This window comes from Pleurodeles waltl, chromosome 5 (genome assembly GCF_031143425.1).
Source record: "Pleurodeles waltl isolate 20211129_DDA chromosome 5, aPleWal1.hap1.20221129, whole genome shotgun sequence".
Classification (NCBI taxonomy): domain Eukaryota; kingdom Metazoa; phylum Chordata; class Amphibia; order Caudata; family Salamandridae; genus Pleurodeles; species Pleurodeles waltl.
This window is the reverse complement of record NC_090444.1, coordinates 697,517,148-697,533,673: the sequence shown is the minus strand read 5'-3', so window position 1 is coordinate 697,533,673 and position 16,526 is coordinate 697,517,148. Positions and strand designations below refer to the sequence as shown.

At 39.9% G+C, this 16,526-nt stretch overlaps 1 long non-coding RNA gene across 1 annotated transcript in view; it reads right to left on the bottom strand.

Moving 5' to 3' along the window:
- LOC138297302 (uncharacterized) overlaps positions 1-16,526 on the bottom strand; it is a 33,709-nt gene that overhangs the window by 932 nt on the left and 16,251 nt on the right. The window contains exon 2 of the long non-coding RNA XR_011204009.1: positions 8,051-8,116. This is a non-coding gene — a long non-coding RNA (uncharacterized lncRNA). The remainder of the gene's footprint in view (positions 1-8,050; positions 8,117-16,526) is intronic.

The window sequence follows — 16,526 nt, the reverse complement described above, 5'->3', positions numbered from 1 at the left end:
AGGTATACCCTAGCCATAAAGTCACGCATCTGCCACTCTATTCAGACTTTAGGTGTCAGTGGCCTACAATAAAAAACTTCCTCTCAATCAACTTGCTTTTTTGTTTAACATTGACAGGCCATGCTATGATGATAGAGCAGTGTCTGCCCGTGTGCCTCTGATACGTGTTTTAGACATCTTCTGAAGTCGTTGAAATTGAAGAAACTTTTCATGTTCACGCTACAGGCAATAGATAAAATGGAAGTTCCTTCTGGAGCTAGAGTATTCTGCAGTTTAATGTCTAGAGCCCCTTATCTAAGTAGGTATCAGATAAGGAATTGCATTTATCCTCTAACCCTTACCTTCTTAGCCATGATTGCTTTCTGCATAAAGGTTTTGCAGACACATTAGATTTTCTTTATATTTGCTTAGATATTTTTCACAGCCATGATCCTTCATTTTCTCAGCAACTCAGACTGTGTCTCCATTATGAGTTGTGAGTACAACATGCTAACTTAGGAATGGCCTCAATCATTATCACTGGAAAAAGTCAGAAGGTCAGATGGGGAGGCGGTGGTATGTACCTGCCCACTCCTCCTGTATTCATCTTGAAAAATTACCCTATTCGCATTAGGTATTTATTTTGTGCACATTACATTCTTTTCTGGTTAAATTAATACAAATATTGTGTTTTTGGTCTACTTTGGGCTCATCGTGGGTATACTTTTGAGGATATGGTTTCTTAAAGGTAGCTGGCAATGTTCTTGTGTTTGTAGTCAAGGAAGCAATGATCAGTGGGTGCCAAGTTCCATAGCAGTGTCAGTGTGTAAGTTGCCCATCGTGGAACTAACCTAGCTTCCAGTATATCCTTGTTATACAAATGTAATATTTTAATTTGAGATCCTACAGACCTTCTACTGTTGCAATTAGAAAGAATTTGTATAGTAAAAAAAACTTTAACTGCAGTTCATCAAGCCCTGGGTTGGCCTTAAAAACCCTGAGCCATACATGTTTATGACTTTTCTCTATGATTTTTCTGTCCTTTGTAAGGGCATCTTTTCCACATATGTTCAACCATGCATTCTCTTTTTCCAGACACATGCAAGCTTTATTTGCCTTGAAGTTCTGCCTGTAACCACTGATGTGTAGTTGGGTCACCTTGCTTTTCTGGCTCCAAATAGTGATGTTGGTAAATGTTTTTTAATTATTTCTACGTGGAGGTATATCTTCAAAGTTCATACTCGAGTTTTTGTTGGTCCCATTTAAAAATGAAAATGACTCACTTGCACTGGGTCTTTTGCCCCCTGTGAACCAGTACACTATTTCAGAAACATAGAAAATTGATTACTCATGTCCATTGATGAATAAACAGAGAAATACTTTATTGTTTCTCTACTGTTAATCAACATGCTCTAATCCAACTCACATTCTTCCCTAAAAAAGTCTCCCTTCTTGTGTAAAATCTTTTCCTGGCCTCAGACGTCAAGACGTTGGGGAATAACATATGTTCTAGACAGTATGGGCCTGATTACGACCTTAGCGGAGGGGATTACTCAGACCCAAATGTGACAGATATCCTGTATGCTGTGTTACAAGTTCCATAGGATATAATGGAAATTGTAATATGGCGGGCAGGATATCCGTCACATTTGGGACAGAGTAATCCCTTCTGTCAAGGTCATAATCAGGCCCTCTATCTGTATGGGACCATAGAGAACGTGGTAAGCTATTTCGTCCCATGATTGAGTGCTGATGGATAGTCTGAAATGTAGCACCTCTGTGGCGTGGACCTTCACTCGTTTTTTGCTTACCTAGACTTAAGTAAAAATATGGTTGAACATAATTTCAGAATATCACTTTCATTTGGTTTATTTCATAGTAGAAGCTTACAATAGCCTATATCCAATGGTCGGTGAGGACATAAACATAGATATATTAACTAAACACATCCTTTCCCCCTATGCCCTTTCCCTTTTGTTTAGACTCATAACACAGCATTTTTGAGTATTTTTGGTCTTGTGTGAATCACTCAATTTTGACTTAATTAAGCCTTGTCAATTGGACACAGCTTTTATTGTTCTTCACATCTGAGACAGATCAGAAGGAATTATATGCAGTACTTTAAGATATTTTCATGATGGTTTTCGAAAACCTTTCACCAGGTAGATTAGGAAAGGCCCCCATCGATTTCTAAGCACTTTTTCTTTAATTCAGGAGCAAATGTAATTTTTCCAAGGCTAGAAAGTCCCAAACTCTGAAAAGCCAAATTGGGCAAGTTAGGGTTCCTCACTTTGCCCCACAAATCAGGATCAACTTTAAGGCTGCCCCAGCATGGTCATCACCTGTTTACCTCACAATGTCTGAAATGACCTTACCCTGACTATGGCAATTATAGTAACATCATGCCCGGATCTTGGGGATCGTGATCCGAGATATTTCTTTTATTACTCTCACTACCTTGTCTCAGTATTGGGCTAGTTTAAAACACTGTTAAAGGATTTGTTTCACTATCCCTTCTTCATTGCATCTTCTGTAGCACTTTTCAGATCTAGTCTTGGCCATTCATCGGATTTGGCCAGGGTGTGGTACCAGTGCATTGTTATTTCACATAGCCTTTTCTTTCCTTTGGCAATATAGATTGCTTAGTGTGTTCTATAGTATATTTGTTGCCATCATATCTGACAGTTCCTTAATCACCTCCCTCTCTTACCTTTTTTGATTCACCAATGTCTTCATCCTCTGCTCCCCTTTACCCCGCTGGCTACTGATTAATAGCTTGTATAGGAGGGATATCGAGTGTTTGCTATGATCTCCTTTCAGCATCCACTTCTCAAATATTATTGTGAGCTCGCTGGAGGCCCCATTCCTATTTTCCGGTTATAGGAGCCACTGCTGTGATTGGAGATAACTGTACCTTTTCGATTCAGCAGACATGATTTGAAATGGGGTAAAGCCAGACTTAGAGTGTCAGTGAACAAATTAATGAGCTGTTCTACCTAAGATCAGGTAACTCTCTGCTTCTTCTTTCTTTTGGTAAAATTATGATGGCTCTTTAAGAAAGATTACCAGTCTGGTATGAGTTGTTAATCTGGGCCCCTAGATTAGGCATACTTGGCTCGTTTTCTGGATGTACCTTATCCTCACGTGTCTAAAGGCTGTCACACTATCACCCACCCAACCTCACAGGACTATATACTACAAAACTAAACACACAACAAACGTACCAGCCTATAAAAAATATCAACACCCTCCTAATCCCACTATAGCTAATCAGACCAATACTGAAGTTAGAATAACAATTTATACCAGTCATTTAATGTGTAAGAATGAGTTTGGCTGTAGTTCTGGATTTTAGAATAAAAACAGGTCAGGTAGTACCTCATACTGGACTTACAGTATATCTATCCAGAACTTCACTTTTAACTTCTATAAAGACTTGTAAAGACTTGACCTTTGACTCTACTTCCAATACATCTACCAAGATTATACTTCCTCTCAATTTTTGACAGTCAAAGATTTGACCGATCGTGGCTCTTATTGTGGATGAGGACACACATGGCAAGGAGGGGGTCCAGCATCCATTCACTGATGGCTGCCAAGGATCTAGCATATGGTTTCCTGTTATTCAGCTGCTTTTGTGTTGCCTTGCTGAGGGAGAAAACCCAACATTTAGATGTATATGGGTCTTCTGTTTCAGTTTTGAAGTCTTGTCCAACACTCAAATATTCTGCTTACAACTACGGTGCAAATTCTATCTCAGGTTTAACCTCTGAAAGTGGGCAGTAGTCATCCACATGCTAATTACACACGCATTATTTTACCATGTGCAACTTGCTTATCCTGTGCTATTGCCCTCAATAAAACCTGGTGGAAATCTTGTTGGCACATTCAGGAAATTCAGTTTTGCACACCCTTGAATGGGATATAAGGATTAGAAAGTGTTGAAATCTGGTGAGAAATGTGGTGGGAAATGGCAGAAAATTCTGATATGCACACGCAGGAATGCCATTCCTCCGTGTGCATATCAGAATTTTCTGCTATTTGCCAATATGTTTCTTACCAGATTTCACCTGCCAAAAACTGGTGGGTAAATCAGGGTGAGGAGGCATTCCATACATGGGCAGGTAGCACCTTTGCAATAAGTGCCTGGGCAAATAGCACCCTCGGAGTTTGCACCTGAAACGGAATTAGCTCCAGATTAATCAGGACCAGCATCTCCTCTCAGGACCTAAGGGACTATGGGTAAGATAATGTTAAATTTTTAATGGAATTAACGTAAGCTAGGTAGAGAGGGGGGCACTGAAATAGTCAAAGTGCACAGACAACATGCACAGAAACCAGTGGTAAGAATGTATGTATGAAACGTGTTGCTGTACCGAAGGCAAACTCATCCTCAAGGCTTATATTAGTCAAAAGGAACACTAGGGGGGTATCATTTCAGCAAACTACACTAAAAGAGGCCCAAGCCATGTGGGCAAAGCCAGGAAGCAGCTGTCGCCTTATTCAGTTTATTGCCTTTGATTCCTGATTATCAGGGCAGCACAAGGGTGCTTTCAAGCTGGAAAGGTTGTATCTCAGAATATTAAATTTTAAATACCATGCTGATTAAATATCTTATCTTACATATGAACAACCAAAGTACTGTGAAGGTAAGTATAAATTGGTTAGTATGTTGTTACTGTCCTTAATCCCTACATCTGTGTACCTTGAAGATAGATATGTAATACCACAGTGTATATATTTGAAGGGGGCATAGTGGAATAAATACCAACAGATACATTGGAAGCAGTGGCTAGATTTATAGATATGTGTGTGCACATATTTGTAACCTAAAGCACCACACTTTCACCTTACCGAAAGCTGTAGTGGAAAGACCTACATATCTCTATCCCTTGGTGAATATGTTTAATTACATGAAATATGTATTTATATAAATTGCATTGTGTAGGTATAGATAAGTATAGATCTTGATTCAGTTTGGTATTATTATATAATTAAGACAGCCACTATGGAACAAAGGTTTGAAGCCAGGGCTGTAGCTAGAGTAAGTTGACAATAGGCAGCAATTTACGGCACCACCACAAAGCTCACCAGAAGGTCTCAGATATTACCCTGTTGTTAGTGAAATTGGGAGTCAGTGCACCACAAATGTCGTATTACCTGAGGATTTTCATATCCTTTAGACAGCATTCACAGTCCAGTGCTGTTGAATTGCTCAGCCATAGAAAACGGTGAAACGAAATGCTCCCATCGGCTGATCCAAGATGTGATTGACAGTGCCTAAAGCCAAAAGCTGAAGGTTCAAGCCTGCAGAGTTGTTGCTTATTCTGCAACTGTTGTGTGTGTTGGGAGGAGGGGGGCACTTTTCACTGTTGCTGCTCGTACTGTTACTATGCTTGCTTTATATGCAATCTTACAGTACTGATGCAAAGCTTGTAAGCTTCCCAGATCCTTGAGTGAATTGCTGATCCAATCCAGGTTTTTATTTAGATACTTTCACCTATAGTCCTGTTTATTTCATTAAACAACCCGAATTAGATTACAAAGAGAATATTGGACGGGGTACTCAAGCAAGTGGCTCAGAAACTTTCAGTCCTCTTATGTGTGACATTCTAAATGCCTGCATGTGGGCATACACACAAATGCAATCAACTGTAAAAACTATTACAACATATTTTTTTCAAGTTATACCAATCCATTTGTATGTTTTTAAGTAAGAAAACTAGCTGCAGTTGGCAGATGAATTTACAGGCATAGTTTGTGAAATTAATGACTGACAAAGGGGTTGAAATCATTTTGAAAACACTTCTCAGCAGCCTACATCTACAGCATCATAGAAGAGTCACAGACTTTCCACATGTGGGAGCAAAACCATACCCCAAAATGTTGACACCCCAATATGTACCTAATTCGGTTGCTCCACAGTTTGCCGGATCGAGTATGGTGTTGAATCTCAATTTCATGAGGCAATGTGTCCCCCCCTTTAAGGCACCTCCCCCAACATCAATTAGCAGAGCAAATTATTAATGGGTCCCACTCAATAATTGAGTTCTAGATTAATGAAATGTTAAAGGGTTTTATTACAGGAATTCAAAGAATAAGGAACACAAAGTGAATGCCATCAAGGCTCTTAGATGCAATGTTACACAAAGAAGCAAAATCCCAAATGAGGGGCAAAAACAGGAAGAACTCGGGCAACTACAACTGGAAAGTCTTTGAAAATATCTGGCTTACCCCCAAAATCACAATTCTTTCATAACACATTAAAAAACTGCAAAATCATTGTGGTGAGAGCAAAAGTACCACTTCTTTACCAAATCAGAACACAGGAAAAATACACATACTTACCCTAACACAAAAGCACCATACCAGTTTAAGGACAAATTATTAAATAGCCTCGATGTTAATTTCATCCGGAGATGTTCTAATTAATATGAAACATTGACAAAAGGACATTCTCTCAATTCATGGATCCAGTGCAAAATAAACAAATTAAACTATTTGTTCCAATGTTACATCCACACCTTAGTAAGTTCGACATTAGCAAGACAACTGCAGCAGTGGAAAACCCATAATGTCATCAGTGTAGCTGTGTGCTCTGCAAAGCCCTTGTGAGGAGACTGTAATTATAAATTGTATTTATAAAGTGCTTACTGCCTCTGATGGTGCATTGAAGCACTTAGAGTGGTGTTGCATGCTACTTCGGAGCCCATGATTAGAGGTTAACAGTTAGTATGGGATGTGTGCATGGGAGGAACAGGTGTGAGTGACAGAGATGGCATCCATTGTGTCTAAAATGGCTTTTTTCATAAGAAATGTGCCATAACTAAAACACATTAATAAACACATTTCTAAATAGCATATGAATTGTGTTTCAATTGCAATTATGGTAATTCAATGTTTAAATGTAAATTAATCTGTATAAAGACATATTAATCATCATTTTTAATGAAGAAAATAGAAACCCCGAAAAAAATGTAATACCTCAACAATAAAGCCAACACCAATTTTGAGTAATGGGAATGACTTCCAGGGTTTTCAGGGTTGTCAGATGGTTTGCTTGGGTAGATCTGTATCCAAGAAGGAAGAGTAGGTAATGTTTCAATTAATTATCAGTAAATTTGCCTTACTCATACTCCAATCTCCTTAGTTAAAGTCAATACAGCCCTCTCTCTCAAGATACTTAGCGGGCTTGAAAAAATTGAATTGTGTCAATAGAGCATATCTTATAGGTAGCCCCTGAGGAAAAGGGGAGGAGCTTCATCTAACAATTATATTTAGTTAATGTTTAAGTACTGAGCATCCTTTAGTATTGATGGACAGGTAGAAAGCATGCGTCCTTCCGTCAGCTGATTCACACAGTCAGTATGCTCACTTTCACTTGTCATGTTCTCATTATGAAGTAATCTTTATAGATTACTGCAATCCTAGTTTGAGCTCCTAATGTTTTCAAGTATATTTAAGAATACTTAAATATATTTAAAGACTCAACAATGAATACCAGGGCACGCCGATATAGTCCACAATGTCCCTACAGGTAGCAAAGTAAATACCAAAATGCATTTTCGTGGTTGGTGAGGGTTTATTCTTCTTTAAAAACAGTATATTCCAAACATGCAGCCACATGTGTCAGTAGTGGAAGTCTAAACCATAGTCAATCAAAGCAAAGGTAAATAGCCACCAATGAAGAAGAGGAAACTGAGATTGACAAGAAAGCCATCTAGTCATGGACCAAGAGTTGGCTCTGTTGAGAATTGTACCAATGCTCTCTGCAACACAGCTGGAGCTATCTGTAGGCAGACTGCTAAAGCACAAACAACATGATTTTTTTAGTAAATTGAATCAAGAACCAGAATTCTTCATGTAATCAAGATATGTACAGGATTCCTAAATAAATCTTTAAAAAGAGGAGTCCAAAATCATGCAACGCAACTCTTCAGCTTGTGATGACATTATCACATGACCTCATCATTGAAGACCTTACACTGTTAGGAAAGACATCCCCTTCTGGACCCTCTGCAGAGTTCAAAAATCCATGTATGGCCCTGCATAGTATTCCTCTCAATCTTACCGCCAATGTTTTAATGAGGGCCTTAAGGACTTTGCCAGTGCTTGCTTAATGTTCAGGAACGTATACCTAAAAAGCAAATACATATAATCACAAATGAAAACAAATATCATGCCGCAGCAAAGTTGTGCAGCTAATAGAACATAACATCAAAAACATAAGTAATGCTTCGGAACTCCAGTGAAGATATTCTAAAAGAACATATTTGATGGCAATAATACTCTAAGCCGTTCAGCAAACTAGGAGTGGTCAATAATTGATTGCAGGACCTGTATAAGTAAAACCCTCAGACCCTTCTTAGGAAATAAATGAAATCAATAAGCCGCCTGGCATTCACTCCTTCTGTCTCTGGTGGGTTGGAAAAGTAAAATAAAATGGTTAAACTATTTTAGTATCTTTCTTTTTCAAACACTTGTTTCATACTTTAGTTCTCTTTCTTTTCTTTTGTGAATTAAATCAAAATAATAGGGGCCTCAATCTGGACTCGAAAAACCTAGCATTCTAGAGCTTTGGATAAAGGGACTGGAGTATAACAGAAATGGAGGACTATTTCTTGGCTTTAACTATGTAGTATTTGAAAAGATGACCATTTCCTATGGCCCAGAGACTGCTAATTTGTGTGACAATAAACCAGATGACTGAGAACGACCCCTTTTGATTTTTGGCTAAGTGTCAGAACCCCATGTTTTCCAAAAACAATCACACTTCAAGCACTTGCAGGTCTCTGCCAGACTTACACCCAATAAGGTTAACGGATGGCCTAGCCCCAATGTAGAAACATTCTAAACCTACCAGATGAGGTAATTGATTCTGGCTTTAGGACCTATGAAGTGTGTGCTTCTGGAACTTGGACAAACACAGAAAAGTGGGAGTTTTACTTACTATTTAAGAGTGTTATGGGATCCTGGCATAAAGTTGCTTTTTCCAGTACGTCAGATCGAGAAATGATTTTGGCTTCAAAAATAAGTTAGTGAATGTCATAGTATCTAAGTGAGGGGAGAGGCTGGGATCATGATTACTGAGCAGGGATGGCTCTCTGTACTCTTGAACATACATAAGCACCCTTTAGAAGCAAATTACACCCCCAGTAAGCTGCATACAATGGGGGAGAGCAGTGTCTCATCACCATAGGAGTTTATGTTGTAGTGCCACCAATGTTTAGTGAAGTTGTTTGGGTACTGTGCACAATATCCCAGGTCAGAACTGAACCTTTCATAAAGATGGCTCTCGTTGGGAAGGTAGTGGAATCCACAGAGATTCCAGGAGAGATGTAGAGTTTCTAGGGTGCTTAGTTACAGGATATAATATAGCCCAGTTATCAAAATCAGATGAGGTTACTAAGGTCAAAAAATGGAGAACGAAAAGGAAGTACATTATGCACCAGGAGGAGTGTTTTTAGGCACGGGTGAATTTAAACAAACATTTTCAGTGCTGCTTGGGTCCACTCTATGGAAAATATAATGGGCTAAGTACATAGTCTACCCTGAAGATGTTGCTAGTATATTTAAATCCTTTTTTGTATAGGTTCACAAGAATAAAATAATGTAAGGTTTTTTTAAAACAAAATATTAACACAGTCATTGATTTTTACAATAACACACAGACAAAGAGCACCCTTTATGTTAAGCACCAGGCACTTTCTCACCACCTTCTGCAATATGCATTTTATTGAAACATACCCTGAGCAACAACACGCTACGCTAACTGAGAAATTGAATGTTTATGATATCAATGCATGTGTACGATTGAAGAGGCAGATACTGGAACTCAGGAGGCTAGAAAAGTGCCCAGACATCCTTGTTCATCTGCTGCCTGACAGTGGAAGGATACCAGAAGAGGGAAAGGAAGTGTGAAATAAAGAGGGAGAGAGGAACACAGGCAAAGGCAGAGAGAGAGAAACCTATTGAGACTAGGAAGGTGGGGGAGGGGGTCGAGAGGGAGATGGCGCGGGAGAGAGAAAGCTCGCATTCCTCATTTCGGCTGACTGGAATCGCCCGCCGGATGCGCATGACGGATATGACTCTTCCTCACAAAGGTCAATGAAAATCGTGCCCTCTGGCTTTTTTTAAGTGTAACGCTTCACATAGTTGGGAAACAGCTTTTGAAGACAATCCAAGTTCATAAATAATAAACCGTCGTCCGCTGAGCAAGGCTGCCAGGGCTGTGCTTTGAATGTTTACCATCAGAGAGAAAAGCTGGGTGTGGTGAGGAAGCCCTGGCTTTCACTTGAGGTTCGTCTTTGTACCTGTAAATCTACACACACAGCAAAGCACTGGCAAGAGCACTCTGTCATGTTTTTACAGGGTAAAAAGGTTCCTTTAACGCAAAACCAAAAAGGACTAAGGGCCTGATGGATTAAATGGTTTTGTTGTTGAAAAGCTTATGATTCACAAAATAAAAGCCTTTGCAACAGCAAATGGAGAAGACATACTGCAAGTCATAAATGTCTTTCTGGCTCTCAATTTGCCCTTTGTGGCTCAGTGCGATTTGGAAGATGGAAGAGACGTGAAAGGGTGCTTGCAATTACATGTTACACGTATTGATAGAGCGCTCCGTCCTAATAAATTACCTGTATTTGGACGCTCTTGGGTCGATGAATCTTTTGACCAAGTGGGGCTCTCTTCACCCGAGATTAGTCAATTTAATCAAATCAATAATCAATAACGAACATAAGCAATGCCCTGATCAACATAACACTTCACAATTAATCCAGAAAACATTTCGGCGAACCATGACCTTTCGGCCATGAATAACCACACCAGTTTATTCAAAGTTAATGAATTTATTTCCCTATATTAACAAAGCTAGCACGATATAAATGTGTCTCAACACCAAATGATATATGTAAATGAACATTAATAGCTGTCCATAACGGCGGAAAAGATGCAATCTATGCAGCATTTGAATAACAATGCATTCGATGATAGCAACGCAAACCACTAAAACTACAATCTGTAATGTGCTAATTGCATACATTAGTCAGCATAACAAGGTCTCAAATTGCATCGTGCATCAAATGAATCCTCATCTAACCTCAAATTAGCATCTGCATGTGGGATTTCATGCAAAAACAATTTAGCAACATTAATTTGGAAAACTCCTAACTAGGGCTCTTATCAAAAATCAGCAGTTGGTTACCTAAAAAGAAACACAATGCAATTGTACATTTTCCTTTCATATTTACCAAATTCAATCAGCATTCAAGGAAGTCTTCGTCTCACAGGTACCGGTTTCGATCAGCATGGGACGGGGCAAAGGGGCAAGGTGGACGGGGCAATTGCCTCACAGCGGCAAGATAAAGGACAACACTACTACTTCATGCAAAGGGGCAAATCGAAGTTAAAGTCTCTAGGGCGAGAATTACTTAAAGTCTCTAGAAGATAGCAAAATGACGAGGTCGGCAAGATGGGCCATAATGGCTGCAATGTCCTGCAAAATGGCGGGTAATGGCCAATGTCTAATGGGCAATGTCCGATGGAAAAATGTCCAATGTCCGCAATGGCTAATGGAAAAAAAAATGGCTAAAAATGGCTGCTTTCTTCTTGTGCACCAGGTTTAAATAAACAACAGTTCAAATCCAGTAGGGTCTTCCATTGGAGGGTTCATAGGTTGGCTTCAAATTGTCCAATCAAAAACAACAGTTCACAAGCTTCTACCTAGGCATACATTATCCTTGGAGTCGGGAACGTAAGTTGCAACATATTTTACCAATTAACTCACTTTCAGAGCTTCCATTGTCCGCACCTGCAGATTGACCTTGGAGCAAAGAAGAAGATGCCAGGCTGGCACGAAACCTTAAAGATAAGCATGTGAAGCGATCTCACAGGAAAAGTACAGCTTCAAGCAAGAATACACGTTTATTAGCACATTGGAAAACACGAGCATCTAAACCGTGAGACAAGGCAACTAGGCCGAAGCCTCCACTAAAGTTATGCTAAGTTAAAACATTTCAAACAAGCAAATCATGGCACACGTTTACGATTATGTCAGATTAGTACAATTCTAATACATCACGTTATATAAAGCAAGCTTATAAATGTTGGCGAACTACTCTGAGGGCACATTTGTCCCCGTACAATCTTTATTAGTTCGGTTAAGGTCACACTTGATTATTTCAGCACTACGTTTATGCGCTAATAAATGTAAAACCTTCATTTCTGCGTCATCAATCCCTCCTCTGATGACTACTTGTCATCACACAAAACTATTCCCACAAATTTTATTCCATTAAAATTCTGTCAGTTCTCTCTGCCTTTTAGTTCCCCTCGTTCTTGCCTTGTATTCTTCTGCCATTCTTTTCATTATTTTCTCTTCCTTCCTTCTCTTAATTCTTGCCATGATCATTATTATTCCCCTCTTTATTCCCCAAATCCCTAAGATGCAAATTAGTACTATTAGTATTCCCTGTATTATTTTTAGTAATATTCCATTCCAAATGCTACCAAGCCAATTTCCCACTGAAGCAATTCCCTTTCCAACCTTCTCCCAAACTCCTGGTTTCAATTCCTTCCAGTCTGCACTCTCTTTTGTTAGATTTGCAAGCATTGTTTTAATCTTTACACTGTTGTCTCGTATATACGTACAACAGTGACGTGCACCAAGCATTTTGCAAACGCCGCCATCCTTTGCTAAAAGAATGTCTAGGGCAAGCCTGTTTTGAAGAGTCATAGCTCTTTCTGCAGCAAGTTCAGAATCCATCAGGATTATAGCACCTGAAAACTTTGTCAACATGTTATCCACTATAGTAGACAACTTTCTTATTTTGATGGAATTCAACACAACTCCCAATGAAGGAATCATGGCTCCAAATATATCTCCTACCACAGCAGCTGCGGTCTCTCTTTTCTGGATACGATGAGATCCAGACGTCTTTGGAATCATCGATAGGTCATCCAGTTGATAAACCTTTGGGAACACTATACCCAAATAACATCTCCCCCACCATCCCTTTGGGAGACGATAATAGGCATTATGCCCACAAATGTAATATACACCAGGTATGACAGGGTCAAGTCCGTTCAGCATGAATGTCCATTTGGCCTTAAAGATAAACGTATGTTTACATTCACTCGCTCCCACGAAAATGTTATCATAATAAGATTCACCACGATATATACAAAATTTCCCTACATGCCAAGCGTCTAAAGCTATCCTTCCTTGTGTTTTTATTGCGGCAAAAGCATAATTATCTACTGAAGTCCTCTTACTTAGCTCTTTTTCTAATTTCGCATTCATTTGTGCCCTTCTATCATCTGTGCGATCTAAAAAGCTTATTTCTACTGCAGATAGCGAGCAGGTAAGATTTTCCCTATGAGCGTGAGCTGTTTCAAAAGGTTGCATTGGCTCGAAAAATTCCCTCATTATTTTAGCATCCCAATCTTTAGCAATCTGGCTTAGCTGCGTTATTATAGGAACATATGCAAAGGTAACATCATAATTTGAGTAAAAATACTGTATGTTAGTTTGACCATAAAATCTAGAAGTTACTATACTACATGTAATCCCATATGTAAGAGGCATGTGGTGATAAGTCACCCCTTCCGTTACAGATGTCGGTATCTGTGTACACACATAACAATCTTTCGCATCCATAGTCTCAACATATTCTGTTAGTAGGCGATAGAAAACATTATACGAAAGTTCCTTCTTATCATGCAAGTGTCTCTCATCTAATTCTAGTCTTTTCAATGCGGTTAGTTCAGTGACAGTAACAGGAGCAGAAGTAGAAGCATCAATTTTCTCATTCTCACCCTTACCACGCGTTGCAAGCACTATTGCCATTATTATTAGTACACATGCAGTTATCAAGCCTATACACGCATATTTACAAGTTTTCATTCTATTGTTTTGTGTAGCGTACCTAGTCATGATCTGTATAGAATCAGAGAGCTAGAAGCACTTATAAAAAAAAAAAACGATTTAGCAATTAGTTACAAAGCTTAACGAGCGCAATGTTCACACAGTTTTCTTCAGGAACCCAGTCACTTATCGGTTAGCAGCATTTGTCTCAATTCGGCAATAACTCAGTCTCTCTTTTATTTTTTTTATTTTTTTCTCAGTTAGCAACGTTGTCTCAAATCGGGTTTAAGAGTCAATCAGGTTATCAAAATCTTATCAAGTTAGCAAATGTCTCATCCGGTTTAGCAATGTCTCAGCTGGTTGTATCACGTTAAATTTTAGCAAGCAATGTCATTTATCAGTTTTTCAGTCAATAGTGTCCATAAAACTTTTCTTTTCTATTGGTATCTCTTCTTCTTCGTTCTCGAGGCTAAGAGATACAAATTCGTCAGTCCAATCGTCATTGACTACATATGCCCATTCTGGACTGGAATATCTCCTGTTTGGTATCCTTTTCCTTTTCAATTTTGCATCTCTCTTTGATTCTGCCTCACTGGTACTTTCCTCTTTGGCCAAGTCTTTTTCTTCACTTGATGTTGGTACCACAACAGACACTTCCTTTCTTTTCTCTTTCACTCTTGGCCCTTCACTGTCATTCAACGTTTTTCTAGTTCTTAGTTTTACTGGCGATATACTTGGTCTCCTCTTTGCGCTGTGTCCATTTGATGGACCTGCGATCTCTTCTGAAGAAGTTTGAACAGTTTCGTCCTGTTCTGCCTTGTCCACTTCTTCTGGGGAGTCAATCAGGTTTTCCTTTCCTTTTTCTGTACCGTCTGCTTCTGGGAAAGCCCTCCTCTGATCAGGCTCTCCTCCTTTTTCACCTCCTTCGAGCCCTTTGTCGCCGTTACTTTCTTCAGGCTCTTTGTCACTTTCAGCTGCTTCAGGCTCTTTGTCACCTTCAGCTGCTTCGTCGCTGTCTGAGGTTTCTCCTTGGTCTTCCCCAAGTGAATCGGTTGTTTCGTCCTCAGAGAATATTTCTCTCTCCTCTATTTCTGCCTGTTCGCTTCTAGTTCTGTTTTGCTCTGTCTCAGCGCTCGGCACTTTGTTATCAGGTACTGGCAGTTTCAGCGCTTCAACTTCCTCATCTGTGGGACACAACACTTTCTTTGTATGACTGGCGTGAATCCAGTTGGGAACTCCCGCACACTTCACAGCGGTAGTGGTCGTCAGGATCACTTGGAAAGGGCCTTTCCAACGGGGTTCCAGACACAACTTCCTCACGTGCTTCTTTATCACGACCCAGTCACCTGCTTTCAGTGTGTGTCCTGGACCTTGGATCGGTGGCAAGGTGGTTGCTTCCACCTGGTGAGAGAAAGAGCGAACCACGTCAGCCAGACATTTGCAGTAGTCTAACACCATATCATCTGTAATATTCAAAAGCGCGTTTGCGGGAACTGCAGGAAGTCTCATGGCCCTGCCCATGAGAATTTCGTGCGGGGACAATCCAGTCTTTCTGTCAGGGGTGTTTCTCATTGACATTAACACCAAAGGCAATGCGTCAGGCCATTTCAAATTTGTCGATGCACATATTTTCGCCATTCTTGATTTCAGTGTACCATTCATTTGTTCCACCAGTCCTGAGGCTTCAGGGCGATAGCTACAATGCAGTTTTTGCTCAATGTTCAGCGCTGCGCAAAGTAACTTTATCACCTCGTTATTGAAGTGACTTCCTCTATCTGATTCTAAAGAGATCGGGAATCCGAAACGTGGTATCAACTCCCTCCACAATAGTTTTGCAACTGTAAGGCTGTCATTTCTACGTGTAGGGTATGCTTCAATCCAGTGACTAAAAATGCACACAATCACCAAAACATACTTCAGACCTCCATGCACAGGCATCTCAATAAAGTCCATCTGCATTCTGCTGAACGGGCCTCCCGCCCTGCCAATGTGGCTCCCGTTCACAACCGTTCCCTTTCCTGGGTTCATCTGCTGACAAATGACACAACGATGGCAAACTGCTTCTGCAACTTGACGGAATCTGGGGTTAAACCAATCAGTTTTTAACAATCTTATCATGGCATCTCTCCCTAAGTGAGCCTGCCCATGATAGAACCGCGCTAGCTGCGATAAGAGACTATTTGGTAAAACAAATTTTCCTTCATTTGAAACCCATAACTCATCTGGTCTCCTTGTACATTGTGACTTAATCCAGGAAGCTCTTTCATCCTCCCTGACGCTATTCTGTAATGCTTTTAGTTCATCCATTGTATCCACGACCTTCAAGGCAAATGCTTCAGCTGGTTCGAGCTCTGGCTCACTTATCAAATTCCATTCATCCCTGAGCAATATACAGTTCAAGGCACAAAATCTTGCGACTTGATCCGCATATGCATTTCCCAAGGAAACATAGTCCTGTCCTTTTGTATGAGCACTACACTTTACCACTGCAATTTCGGCTGGCATCTGAATGGCGTGTAACAATTCCCTTATTCTCTCCCAGTTTTTCACTGGGGACCCTGAAGAGGTCAGGAAACCTCTCTGTGACCATAATTGCCCAAAGTCGTGCACAATTCCAAACCCGTACTGACTATCAGTGTAAATGGTAACCTTCATCAATGTAGACAATTGGCATGCTCTT